The sequence below is a fragment of the Schistocerca serialis genome, chromosome 1 (genome assembly GCF_023864345.2).
Source record: "Schistocerca serialis cubense isolate TAMUIC-IGC-003099 chromosome 1, iqSchSeri2.2, whole genome shotgun sequence".
NCBI lineage: Eukaryota > Metazoa > Arthropoda > Insecta > Orthoptera > Acrididae > Schistocerca > Schistocerca serialis.
Window position 1 is genome coordinate 1,049,555,378 of NC_064638.1, and position 14,018 is coordinate 1,049,569,395.

Sequence of the window (14,018 nt, forward strand, 5' to 3'; positions counted from 1 at the left end):
ATCACGTAACTAATGAGGAGGTATTGAATAGGATTGGGGAGAAGAGAAGTTTGTGGCGCAACTTGACAAGAAGAAGGGATCGGTTGGTAGGACATGTTTTGAGGCATCAAGGGATCACAAATTTAGCATTGGAGGGCAGCGTGGAGGGTAAAAATCGTAGAGGGAGACCAAGAGATCAATACACTAAGCAGATTCAGAAGGATGTAGGTTGCAGTAGGTACTGGGAGATGAAGAAGCTTGCACAGGATAGAGTAGCATGGAGAGCTGCCTCAAACCAGTCTCCGGACTGAAGACCACAACAACAACAGACCAATAGACCACTGGTAAAACCTTTGGCCTCACTTCTCATCAGCTTTAGGCATCTTTCAGTACTGATAACAATTTCTGTGCTTCAACAGGAGCTTGAACCTCTGGCTCTTTGCCAACACAGCTATGATAATTTCCATGTGTCTACAGACAGTACTGGAATTTTGTCTCCCAAAGTAAGCATGGTCAGTCATTCTGCTATTTGATAATGTTATAGTTTTCTCAAGTGAATTCTCATTTTGGTGCAATTGATTATAATCAAATGATAAGAAAATTATGCAGAATGTGATGGTTTTGAACCACTTTAGAATTTCGAATGATCATAATCCAAAGCAAAATTATACACAAAGCGACAAATAAACCAACTCTTAAGTCAAGAAATATTTAAGAATATAGAAGTATACCAGATAAGATGAAGCCACAAGTTACTTATTTTAGGAAGTGAGAGGTATACAGACGCAGGCAAAAGAGACAAGTCTTTAATAAAAATACATAGGCAAACAGATGTTTTCAGGTACAAAGAAACCCAAAGAAAAGATAATCTCAAATGGAATGAGCTAGCTGCTAAAGAGAAGGCAAGAATTTCAAGTAAATGAATGAGATGGACTAGATAAAGTATGCAGTATTATTCAAAATCATTCATAAAGCTGTTTAAGAAAATGTGAGGTGACACTATGAAATTTTTTATAAGAAACAAATGACAAAAAAATCATATATAGGAAACATAATTTAGTTACATTTGGTTGACAACATATCATCAGTTAAGATATCACAGTAGGTAACAACAGTGAGAAAGTTGTAGAAGAATTGCAAGAGTTTTTAAAATATTTGTATAGTTCAAGATATGGATCACAAGTATAGATGGCACTAATGAAAATTAAGACATCCCAGGAGTAATGCTGGATGAAATGTATAAAGCCATTTGATGTCTGAAGAAAGGTAAGGTGCCAGATGATGGTGTTTCTGTAGGCTACGAAAGTAGGTAACTATTTTCTTGGAAAAATACAAATGTAATCATATGAATATTAAGTTACCATTAGAAGACAAATAGCTAGCTGAGGTGGCAACAAATACAGGGTTTTTATAATATTTTTGCCACTGACTGCATATATTTATTGTAAATCTCACTGTTGCAGTTTCAGCTTTAAGCGATTATCAAGTGGATTAGATAGGTTTCATTAATCAACAAAATCACAAGCAGTATCAAGATAGTTTATTGTTAATAATATGCCCAGTAGCAGTACACATTAAGTGTGCATGAGTTGCTTCCCTTTTGTTAGTGTTTATTGTGACTAGTTGAACACCCCTGAAAGTGCTCCTCCTTGATGGGATCCACAGAACATGAAGAAACTATAAACACATCACCTTCATCTCTATAATTTACAAAATATTTATTAAACTGACTAGCAACACACAGAGAAAGCATCAGATTTTAGTCAGGCAAAGGGACAAGCTAACAGTAGAAATGGATATAGTTTCGTGGATCATTAGTGTGTTATGGATGAAATTATAGAAAACAGCAATGGGTATAAATTACCACTTTCTCTTAAATCCATAGCTTTTGAGAAAGTTCAAGACTTAATGTGTACAAATAGCTCTAGAGAAACAGGACATTGATTCTTACTATGATTCTTACTATGGTAGTGCACTGAAGAATATATACATCAATGCTATAGCTTCCAATAAACTTAATATCTAAAATTGTGGAAAATAGAACCGAAAAACTTGTCTGTCAAGGAGATTCCATATCACAAAACTATTCTCTGCATACTTAGTGGAAGTTTCCAGATGCTTAAACTAGGAAAACAAAGATAGAATTCATGTTAATGGAACAAGTCTGAATCACTTTCATTTTACAGATGACACTGTACTGTCCGATACAGTTTGCCAACAAATGGAAGGACGTAAGAGAGGAATCATTTTAATTGATTCAACTGTGGGTTCTTGGTGAAACATTTTATATTGTATTAACTAAACAAAACAGTTATTTACTCTTGTTTCACAAACTTTATTATTACTTGATGGCCTAGGCTTTGAGCTATAAGCCCATTTCCTGGTACGCAACTGATTTCAAAGATGGCATCAAACATGCCTGAAAGAACAGACACCACACAACAACAGATATATCTAAGCTTGCATGGCTTTTCATGGTATCTTAAGTTAGATGTACCCTCAGTCCGACCTCTCACGGGAATAATGCAAGAAACTGAGAGCAATGAAGAAAATGAGCTAGGGAGTGCTATTTAAGTAGCATGCGACAAATTCCGACCTTTGGTTGGACATGAAGTGTGCTTGGATAGCTTAAGCAGTTCAGGCGGGAAATCCAGCTTTGAGTCTTGGTCCGGTACAAATTTTCACTTGTCTCCACTGAATTAGCTGCCATCGGTATTTCTCTTTCATCATGTAAATATGTGGCTGCAGTATTGTGACATTGTGGTGTCTGTCCCTTAGGACATGTCCAAAAGAAAAGAGACCACACATATGATAGTAATAAGGTTCTCTTTGTTGACAGTTTTGACACAGTTACGATTTGTACACTACAACATTCATTAGGGCAGCATTTACGATAACTATGAATAACATACACTGCAGTAGAACTATGTGAACAGTCATTTGTGTCATTATCTATTTATGAATAAAGGCATCCAAGTTCTTCCCTTTGTAGAGGTTGTAACATAGTCGAAAAGGGGTGAATAACAGAACTGAGTCTGCTCATTCAGTATCAAATGTGATGGTAGATACAACTGTGTGTAAATTTCTAATTTTATAATTATGTGAGCTTTGTACTCTTTGTCTCTGTGTGTAGGGCTTGTAGACCTATTACTTATTTGTGCTTTTGGTTAAAGCAATATTCAGCAAAGGATGAGTCTGGCTCCTTTAATCTCCAGCTTCTGTTGTGTTCTTTGAGCCTAGTAGAGAACAACCTCCCACTCTGTCTAATATAGCAGGACTGACACTCATTGCAGATGATCTTATAAATCTCACTTTTCATGATGGCCATTATTTATCTTTTGAACTGAAGCAACATCTGGATAATGTGTATAGGACAAAGAGAAACCTATTAAAAATTTTACCTATAAAAGGTAAACTGCACCATTTTTTTCCTTTTCAGTCTATCTGCCATTGTTCACTGCATGTAGTAAGAATATGGCTTGCATGGGTAAAGTGAGCTGTGTAATGGGGGTAACAAAAACTGATCATGTGGTCAAAATAAGCAGTGTGGTTCAAGAAATGGTCATCATCGCAGAGTTGAGGATATCTGCAGAACGGAAATGGTATGAACAGCTTTGTAATGGAGGTACAGTCCGTGACAGCATGTAATAATGTTGAGTCAGGTATCAACATACAGACTACTGGTTGTTGGATAGTGGTTGCACAGATGATGTTCATAATAAAAATTATTTTTCTGAGTGTGTAAGCTTAAAAGAGCATGTTAATGTAAAAATTGCAGATGGTATAGTTTTGCAAGCTACAAAAGTAGGAAACATATTTCATTGTTTTACACTTCATGGTGACATGATTCCAGTCAAAATGAATAACAATGTATTTTATGTCAATGGCATGGACAGAAATTTGATTAGCTATGCTAAATTAACAGAAACACTTAAAATTGTAACTGTAGACAACAAAGACAATAACTTACTTGTGATTGCTTTGACAGAAGATAGGCTGTACAAAATGACAAGTAGAATATACAAAAAAAAGTTTCATGTAGATGGTGTGAATAAAAAGGATAGTATATCAGTAAAGGAGAAATGGTATCATACACTTGAACATGTAAATTTTAACAGTTTTAATACGTTGTGTAAACATAAGATAACAGATGGGTTGCCAACAAATTTAGATCAGGATTTATTAAGTATAAAGTTTCTATCGAAAACAAAATGCACAATTTACCTTTTGAAAACAAAAGAAGAAAAGCAAACAAAACTTTAGATATTATTCATACTGACAGAAATGGGCCTCACTAACTCTCAGTTCACAAGGGGGAAGATGCTTTCTCACTTTTATTGATGATTATAGTAAAGCAGCTATTGTTCACATTTTCAAATCTAAAAATGAAGTTTGTGTTTGTTTTATGGAATATGTTAATAAAATTAAAAAATTAACTTGTAAAACTATTAAGGAATTGAGATATGACAACAGGAAAGCATATTTAAATTCAGATGTTTATCAGTTTATAAGAGAAAAAGGAATCATTTTAAATACATTTCCTCCCCATGTACATGAACTAAATGGTACAGCTGAAAATACTGGTCAATTATGGATATGCCACAGTGCTTATCAGCTGAAGCAAGAGTAGATAGGATATGTGGGCCTGATGCGGTTTGTGCAGCCACATGTCTCAAAAACAGAAGTTTTGTCAATACTATCAAAATGAAAACTCATTGTTTGGGAAGAAACCTAATTATAAAATTTTAAATTTGAATAGAAGTAGGGTTTTTGATGTGTACCAGAACAATTGAGGAAATCAAAGTGGGATTGTAAACCAGACTTGGGACTTTTAATAAGCTAAAGTGTTATTGACTAACAACAAAGTTGTTGCCAGACATGTTGATACTGTGGAAGAAGACATCAGAAAGAAGAGGATGTCAGGAGGATAGGACCATGTCCTGTCGTCTGTATGTCTGCTGCCTTTTACTGTGGCAGCTGACTCTTCCACATAATTACTTTAAATTTTGAAAGCTAGTGCAGAATCATAGACAATGAGTCTGTAAATGAGCAAATGGAAGAAAAGGGTATCAAAGGGTTGTCCAAGCAATCACAAAAAGGGCAAGAATGTGAGTTGAGAAGATTGACTCAACCACATAGAGTGCTTGATAGATCTGATGATATGTCATGAGTATCTTCATTTATTTAAACTTATGTAGTGCTGACAGTCCAGAAAATTTTGAAGGGACGGGAATAGTCCTGACTGAAATGTTTGGAAACAAGCAGTGGGTAAGAAAATTGCATACTTAAATAAAACTAGAACTTGGGAACTAGTAATTAAACCAATGAATGTAAATGTTCCGGAAATACATTGGGATTTTACAAGAAAGTCATATAACACTTGTAAAGCAAGTTTGGTTATAAGGGGCTTTCAACAATAGGAGGAGGAGGAGATTAGTGTTTAATATCCTGTCAACAATAAGGTCATTAGAGATGGAGCACAAGCTTGGATTAGGGAGGGATGGGGAAGGAAATCAGCAGTGCCCTTTCAAAGGAACCATCCGAGCATTTACCTGAAACAATTTAGGGAAATAATGGAAAACCTAAATCAGGATGGCCGGAGACAGGTTTGAACCGTCGTCCTCCCAAATTTCAACAAAAGGAAATTGTGGATGGTATTTATTCACCAGTTGCTATTGTTGCACGGAATGGAATTCTGGGTGAACACACACACACACACACACACACACACACACACACACACACACACACACACACACACACACACACAAAAATAGACACAAGCAGAGATGTCAGTCGAGGCGGAAGTACAGAGGCAAAGATGTTATTGAATGACAGGTGAGGTATGTGCGGCAGCAACTTGAAATTAGTGGAGGTTGAGGCCTGGTGGGTAACGGGAAGAGATGATATATTGAAGGGCAAGTTCCCATCTCCGGAGTTCTGACAGGTTGGTGTCAGTGGGAAGTATCCAGATAACCCAGACGGTGTAACACTGTGCCAAGATGTGCTGGCTGTGCACCAAGGGATGTTTAGCCACAGGGTGATCCTCATTACCAACAAACACTGTCTGCCTGTGTCCATTCATGCGAATGGACAGTTTGTTGCTGGTCATTCCCACATAGAAAGCTTCACAGTGTAGGCAGGTCAGTTGGTAAATCATGTGGGTGCTTTCACACGTGGCTCTGCCTGCGATTGTGTACACCTTCCGGGTTACAGGACTGGAGTAGGTGGTGGTGGGAGGGTGCATGGGACAGGTTTTACACCGGGGGGCGGTTACAGGGGTAGGAGAGGGTAGGGAAGGTGGTTTGGGGATTTCATATGGATGAACTAAGAGGTTACGAAGGTTATGTGGATGGCGGAAAGACACTCTTGGTGGAGTGTGTACCACCTCGATTGACATCTCTGCCCAAACTCTTTGCCTTTACATATGTCTGCTTGTGTCTGTTGTGTGCAGATGTGTGTGTGTCCCCAATGAAGTGTAAATTATGTAATGTGTCAGGGCACCAGTTGCCATGAACTAAGGCAGTGGCTGCAACACGTGTCCTATGTAAACAATTTGGTCATTCGGTGTAGGGCTGTTGCGAGTCCCAGTGGCTATGATACACCATAACACTAATCTAGTTTATTTTTTGTTATTTATTGTAAGTGCAGTTTTTCCATTTTCTTTTCTTTTGTTGTAATGGGAATTGTAGACTACACAAAATGCCACACACACGTGCAGCTGCTATGGGTTAGAATGTTGCCAAGTTTATTGGAATGGATAACCAGGTTGTTGTTGTTGTGGTCTTCAGTCCTGAGACTGGTTTGATGCAGCTCTCCATGTTACTGCCCATTAATTCTTAGCAGAAATAATACATTGAGGAGTTACGTAGGGAAGTGGAAGTATTGCAAGCCATTTAACAGAAGATACAGTCAGGATCAGGGGAAGCAAAACCAATGTTGAGTGTACTCCCTCCTTTAGTAGATCCATTAGCAGCCAATTTGATAACACCTTTTTCCAGGGATACAGTGGAGGACGTAACTGTGTTTATTAACAGTGTTGTACCTACTGCCATGTTGAGTAATTGGGCAGATGAAGCACGTCTATGTGTGGCTAATTTACAGTTAACAGGCATGGCTAAAAAATATGGTATGACTCATGAAACGATTATAAGGCACAAACATTCGAGCAGTAAGCTAATGGCCTGCACCAGTGCTGCTGAAAACAGAGTAGCATAAGATGCTTCAGGGAAAAACTTAGTAGCTTCGCTTAGAAGAATAATGAATAGGTGGAGCCCTTCTCAGATAGAATCTGGAAGGTTAATACACAAATAGATGAGCTGATGCAGAGTTCTGAGGCTGACAGGGTCATCGTGTGCGAGGCTGATAATAGGGCTCTTGATGTCCTTTTATTGTATGTTCCCACTGATATGTCACATGCAATCAGAATGGAGAATCTTCCTGATCTGGCTGCAGGTATTAGAATCACAACACGTTTAGAGGAAACTGATATCACTATAAAGGACATAGCAACTGTCAGGTCTTCACCTCTGAAATAAAATGTTACAGATGTGGACATAAGAGCCAGTTACAGAAGCAGTGTTGGCAGCCAGAGTGCTACAAGTGTGGGTGAGTCAGACATAAAGGATGGTAGTGTAGAAATAAAAAACAGGAACAAAAACATCAGCAGAAGTTAAAAAGTTTGCCAGAGGGATGTAAGCGTTTCAGAATAATTGGGCTGGACATTTTAGGACCATTTTAATAGAACACCAGCAGGGAATAGATATACTGATGTTAATAGACCATTTTCCACAGTTCATAACAGTGATCAACAAACTAACACAGTAGCAAAAGTGAAGGCAGATGATTGGCTTCTCAAGCTTGGCATACCAAATACCTTAATTACAGATAAAGGTACAAACTTTCATCTGCAGCAAATGGGTGAACAGAGAGGGTACATAGAACTATTTCTAAAATATTAAGCCACTATGTAAACAGCCAACACAATGACTGTGATTCGTACCTTGAGTTCGTAGTCTTACCTTGCAACTCCAAAGTACATACTAGCCTTTCACAATAAGAGGTGGAGTACAGCAGAAAGATGCCATCTCCTTTCAATGTGATAAAGTCTAAAATTAGAGCTAATAGTGAGTCAGTGAAGGAATTTGTGAAACATTAATGTAAAATTGGGCAAAAAGTGAAATGAGCCAATGTGAAAGCATTAGTGTGTCAGGAACAGATGGGGCAAAGTATAGGAAAACTACCACAGTGTAGAACTGGTAAGTGGGTACTAGTAAGAAATCTGTGTGTGTCTAAAGGTAGATCTAAGAGGTTTTCATCAAAGGGCCATGGTTCTTACCAAGTTATTGAAATGACTTCATGAGTAAATGTTAAGTTACAATTACTAATGAAAATGTCTATTGTTCATGTGAGTAGGGTCAAGCCAATCAAAGGAGTTTTGGATGCATTGCTACAAGTCCCATCAGCTGCACCAGTGCCACAGAAAACATCTAAGAAAGTTAGGAAACAACAGTCAGGAAACAATTACCTAATGATGATCACGATACACAAAGAGTGCTGTACACACACAGATCATGGGATAAGTAGTTTGTAATTAAGTTTTTATGCTGTTTCTGTGGTCATTGTTTACAATTGTTGCCTTTATTTTGTGATTTGTATTATGGGTTTTGGAAGTTTTTCTTTCCATTTTTTGTTGATGAGCAGGGTAGGAACTGTGTTTATAGTTTTTTCCCCCCTTGTTTGGACACATTTTTGGAAGTGGGTGGGGCTGATAAATATTCCTCTCTCATGGGTGGCATACCAACATGGACATCCGGGAGGATTGTCACAATCCTGGTGTTGCTACACTTCATCAGGGGTGGAGTACTAAATACAATTCATAACAAGCATTACAATTTTTTCAGCCAGAGTGGTACCGACTAAATCACAGGCATGTGAAGTGCAGTTGTTCATAGGTAAGCAGTGGCACAGTTTCACCTTCTGGATACAATTACCGGTCGACTACAATCAAGTTATCACACCCTGTGTTGTGCTGACTGGAAAAACCATCAGAAGTGTTTCCAGTGCAAAACCTCACTTTCCTAAATAACGCCTTGAACCCCAGGCTATTACACCCATTGGATGAACTTACAGCATCCCAGAGAGGAAAAATTTCTGTGGAACATACGTTTCAGCATATCCAGCTATACTGAGATAAACAATCTTATAACATCATGACTATAAGTATTACAACTACCAGCGTTGTCATGGTTCTATTAGACGTTCATGAACTCTACTTTTGCTATACATCAGATACCTGTGGAATGGCTTACTATTATCAATAAGGATCAGAGTGTGTAATGTAATGAAACTGTGAATTTGTATTAGCATATAAGAAGTAAACAGAGATAGTGTAGAATTAAGCTAGAGGAGTTCAATGAACCGAACATGATGAGTAGTGTCATAGGATTAACAAGCAAAACAAGAACCTAGTGATTCAGCTCTCATGAGCATTTAAATAATAAAACCTGTACACTATATAATTGTAAATGGAAAATATGTGGTGCAGCAGTCAAATTGCATTTTTTAAATGAGTGTAAAATAAACACAGATGCAAGTATCAAAATTTTATTCATACAATATTATTCTACGTTTAAAAGCATTTAAGAAACATCAACACATTTTTTTCATTGTTTGAAACTAACATCAGCAAGATGGCATCCTAATCAATCACGGCATTCATGCAGGCGATTTACGAAACTGTCTATCACATGACGGAGCATACCCTGAGGCATTCTCTCGATTTCCAGCCAGATTCTTGCTTTGAGATCACTACCATTGTGAGGACTTTCTATGTACACTTTGCTCTTACTGTAACCCCACAAGAAAAAAATCACAATCTCTAAGGTCGGGTGAATGGAGGGGGGGGGGGGGGGGGGACAAGCAGTCGCTCCATTCTTGGAAATCGCCCGGTTAGGAAAAACTTCATTGAGAACATTAATGCTCACATGGGCTGTGTGACTTGTTGCTCCATCTTGTTGAAATAATGTTTCATCATTCACTACATATTGATGAAGCTGAGGTATGAAGAATGTTCTTAACTCTGTTGAATAGTGCTCAGCATTCATTGTAACAGATTGTCCTCTTTCATTCTCAAATAAAAATGAGGGCCTATTATTCCCGATGAGGACATTGCACACCAAACTGTTACCTAGGTTGAGTGCAGGAGTTTTTCATGGATTTGGTGAGGCGTGTGATCAATCACATATCTAAAGTTCTGTTTATTCACATATTCATTGAGGTGAAAATTTGCCTCGGCTCTCATCCAGAGGTTGTGAACAAGCTCCTCATTTTCTTCAATCATTTGCAAAAGATTTTCACAGAAATGCTGTCGGAACACAAAGCCGTTATTATTCAAAGTGTTAACCACTTGGATTTTGTGTGGGTGGTCATGTAAGTCTAACCTCAAAATCCTTTTGACAGTCCTGTCAGAAGTTCCAAGTGCAACACTCTGTCTATGCACTGATCTGGGGGCTTCTTTCTACAACAATTCTTACACATTCCACATTCTTGGGAGTACACACTGACTTCGCTCTGCCCCCTCTTTTCCTTGTTGTTTCACCAACATTTTCAAAGTTTTTGACCCAGGTTTTTATTGAGTTAACTAAGGCACCAGCCTATTATGATTAATTTGGAAATTACGCTGAGCGGCTTTGGTAGAATGCTTTCACTGCAAATGAGCGTTGTTGCCTAGTCCACTGCTCCATGGCTACTGAAATGCTTTGTGTTGGGGAACGCAGTGGTGACCTTGGTTGCTCACCCCCCACTACTGCCAACACTCCCACGCACAAACAATAAATGCAAGTTTGGTTGCCACACCCTGTATGTGTAATGAGATTGTTTCAGAAGTAGCCTGAGAAATACTTTGGCTGAATGTTAGGGGAATGTTACACCACAGTATGGAATTCTGGATGAACCTACAATTTTTCCAAGTTTTTCCCCAGCAAACACAAAGCTGAGCTAAGACATTCAGGAATACAGTGTAAACCAGGGAGGAAAGCCAGTGCTGTAATAGCCACACACACAACTGGGGCATTGCCACACAACACTTGAGCAGAGGGTGCAGAATGCAACTGCAACCTAATGACCACACTATAACATAATTATGCCAGCACCATTAGCTGAAGTAAAATTGCGTGACACACATGCAAGAGTGCCTCGACAACATCCAGACAGTCCAGCAGAAGGTGCTAAGCTGAAGATCTGAATGCAACAGTCGGGATGGCGCAATACAACATAGAGCGCTAAAAAGCCTAGAAAAGGCACCAAATTTTGTTCATTGGCATGACTTGGTAACATCATAGGCATGAGTTCACAGTATAGTTTTGTAAGTTAACATTGAATATGCGTTGAAGATATTCCATGATGTGCCACTTATCGTTTGTTTGATGATTTCAGCTAGAATATACTACCCAGCCAGCCTGATGCACTCCACTGCCATGGATTGCTGTTACTGTCACCCTTGATGCTACTAACATAAGGACTGAGCAGCTTTGATCCACAATCCACTGGGGAGGGGGGGGGGGGGAGGTTTAGTAATCGAGGGTGAGTTCCGGCGTCACACATTCTGGGAGAGATGCCTTCTGGCTGCACCTGTGAGCAGCTACTGGTGTTGTGGGCGTCTCTCGTTGGGAGGCCAGGGCATATGTCTGCATGGTTACTGTCATCCCATGCAGGGTTGTTTACCACAGATCAGGGCATAAACAACAACATCAATGAGAGTGCCTTGGTGGAAAGGTTCACCAAGCTGTTAGTGTCCCGGTTGGATGGGCAATGCCTGCAGACCTTCTGGCTGGCATCCTGTTCATTGCTGCTCCCTGATCACAACAAGCAACATAGACACCTACTGAGTCAGACGAGTCAGCAACTCCCACCCACACATGCCACTCTACCTGCCACCGGTCAATGCCACAGAGAAGCTATTTTGTGGAGTATAAATCCTTATAATATTTATTTATTCACAGCCACTTCTGCCTTATGGACACCCATAGGTGTGCCATGGGACCACATTATTGCACTCAAATCATTGCATATTGCACATGTAGATATATTCCCTGGGTCTCCAAAATGTGATGAAAACCTTGAAACTTTTGTTGTCATACTGTTGTCAAAAGGGCTTAACTGTAGACCAAATCTATGTACAAATTGCACTTCTAAATGGAATGAAACAGATAGTTTGTAAGTTATTTAAGGCATGATATGGTTTGAAAGAAAGTCCCATAATGTGGTACACTTGTTTGGATGTGTTTTTAAAATGTCTGGTTTCGAAAGACATAAATATAATTGATGCTTTTAAGTACTGATAAGTGCAAATTATGTGATCTATGTAATTTGTGTGTGTGGAATAACTTCATTTGCTACAAGTCTACTCCTTAGTATTTTTTTTTTTCTTTTCCTGTAATCAAAATTCTTATCTAGGTTATGGGAACGGGCTCGGTAATCAGGATATAGAAAATAATTCCCATATATGTTGTAGCTCGTATATATTTACACTTGACACTACGCCCATACAGAATGAAGTATAAAAAAGAACTGACTAAAGTAAAGTTAAGATGGAGGCTCGACAGAGCCCTTAGAGTTCACAGGTATTAAGTTTCGTGGTCAATACGAACTATCGCTGCCACAAGGTGATAAATCATTGAACATCGTTACTCAGTAGCATACCATACTTGAGTTATGCTGATTCCAAGGGTAAAGTTAATTTTTCATACATTTTCCTTTAAAAAGTAGCTGTAATTTACAAAGTTCACTTTTCATGTGATTATAAAACTGTTGTGAGCTAATAACAGTTTATATACATAGTGACTTAGCTCTTTTGAAGGCTCCAATTTCCCTCTTCCCAGTAAACATTTTACTTTTTCTGAAAAGTTATTACTAGTAACTAAAAAGATATTAGTTATTAAATGTTCTACCATCCAGAAAGTGCTTTAGATATTTGAGCCTTTAATCTTGTTTGCTTCCAAGAACTGATGTCATAATTTTGTTGCTCATGTTTTTCTGATTCATAAGTAATTTTATTATTGAAATAGTATGTTAATTAAGAGATTAAGCAAATTAGGAAAACTATGCACTTGTGGAATTTACATGAAACTTGATAAATCCCTGCAGAGGTATACATGTTTAACAAAATAGTCCATATAACTTTATTAATTTTACAGTCACCTATCACACTGATAAACCAAATTATTACCTGGTTCTCTGTAATATCATTCCTACTAATTTTGACATTGTCATTTTTACGAACCAAATGTTTTTACTGACTTCTCTATATATTCATCCACTTGTCATTATATAAAACCACCAGACAATAAATTTGGCAGTTGGCACCTAATAATTGAAATGTTAACATCTGTATGCCATTCAACATCACTGTAAATGTTTTTCTCATAGTTCTTCAAACAGGACGTCTTTAGTAATCAACATAGTAATATCTATGCATGAAATGCATTCATAAAGCTTCGGGCCGGTCGGAGTGGCCGAGCGGTTCTAGGCGCTTCAGTCTGGAACCACGCGACCGCTACAGTTGCAGGTTCGAATCCTACCTCGGGCATGGATGTGTGTGATGTCCTTAGGTTAGTTAGGTTTAAGTAGTTCTAAGTTCAGGGGGACTGATGCCCTCAGATGTTAAGTCCCATAGTGCTCAGAGCCATTTGAACCATAAAGCTTCAGTGACTCAATCTGAGAACTATTTATAATTAATATTATATATGGTGATTTGTAAAGAAACACGGGTGCCATATTCAATACGGAAATGTGTACTTAGGAAATTGCCACTGTCTAGAGGTTATTCAGTGTAGTAGCTAACATAGTTTATTGATACTATTGCTGCAGAAGAAAGTTGACTGATCAAACAAGAATTAGAAATTACTTTTTTCGACAACATGAAAAGATGTTTGATAGAATGAGGTGATCATCACCAAAAAATTCTTCAGTATAAGACAACTTTCTGTTACTTGCATCTACGTTCTTAACTTGATATTTTATTTACACTGTATCGTTTA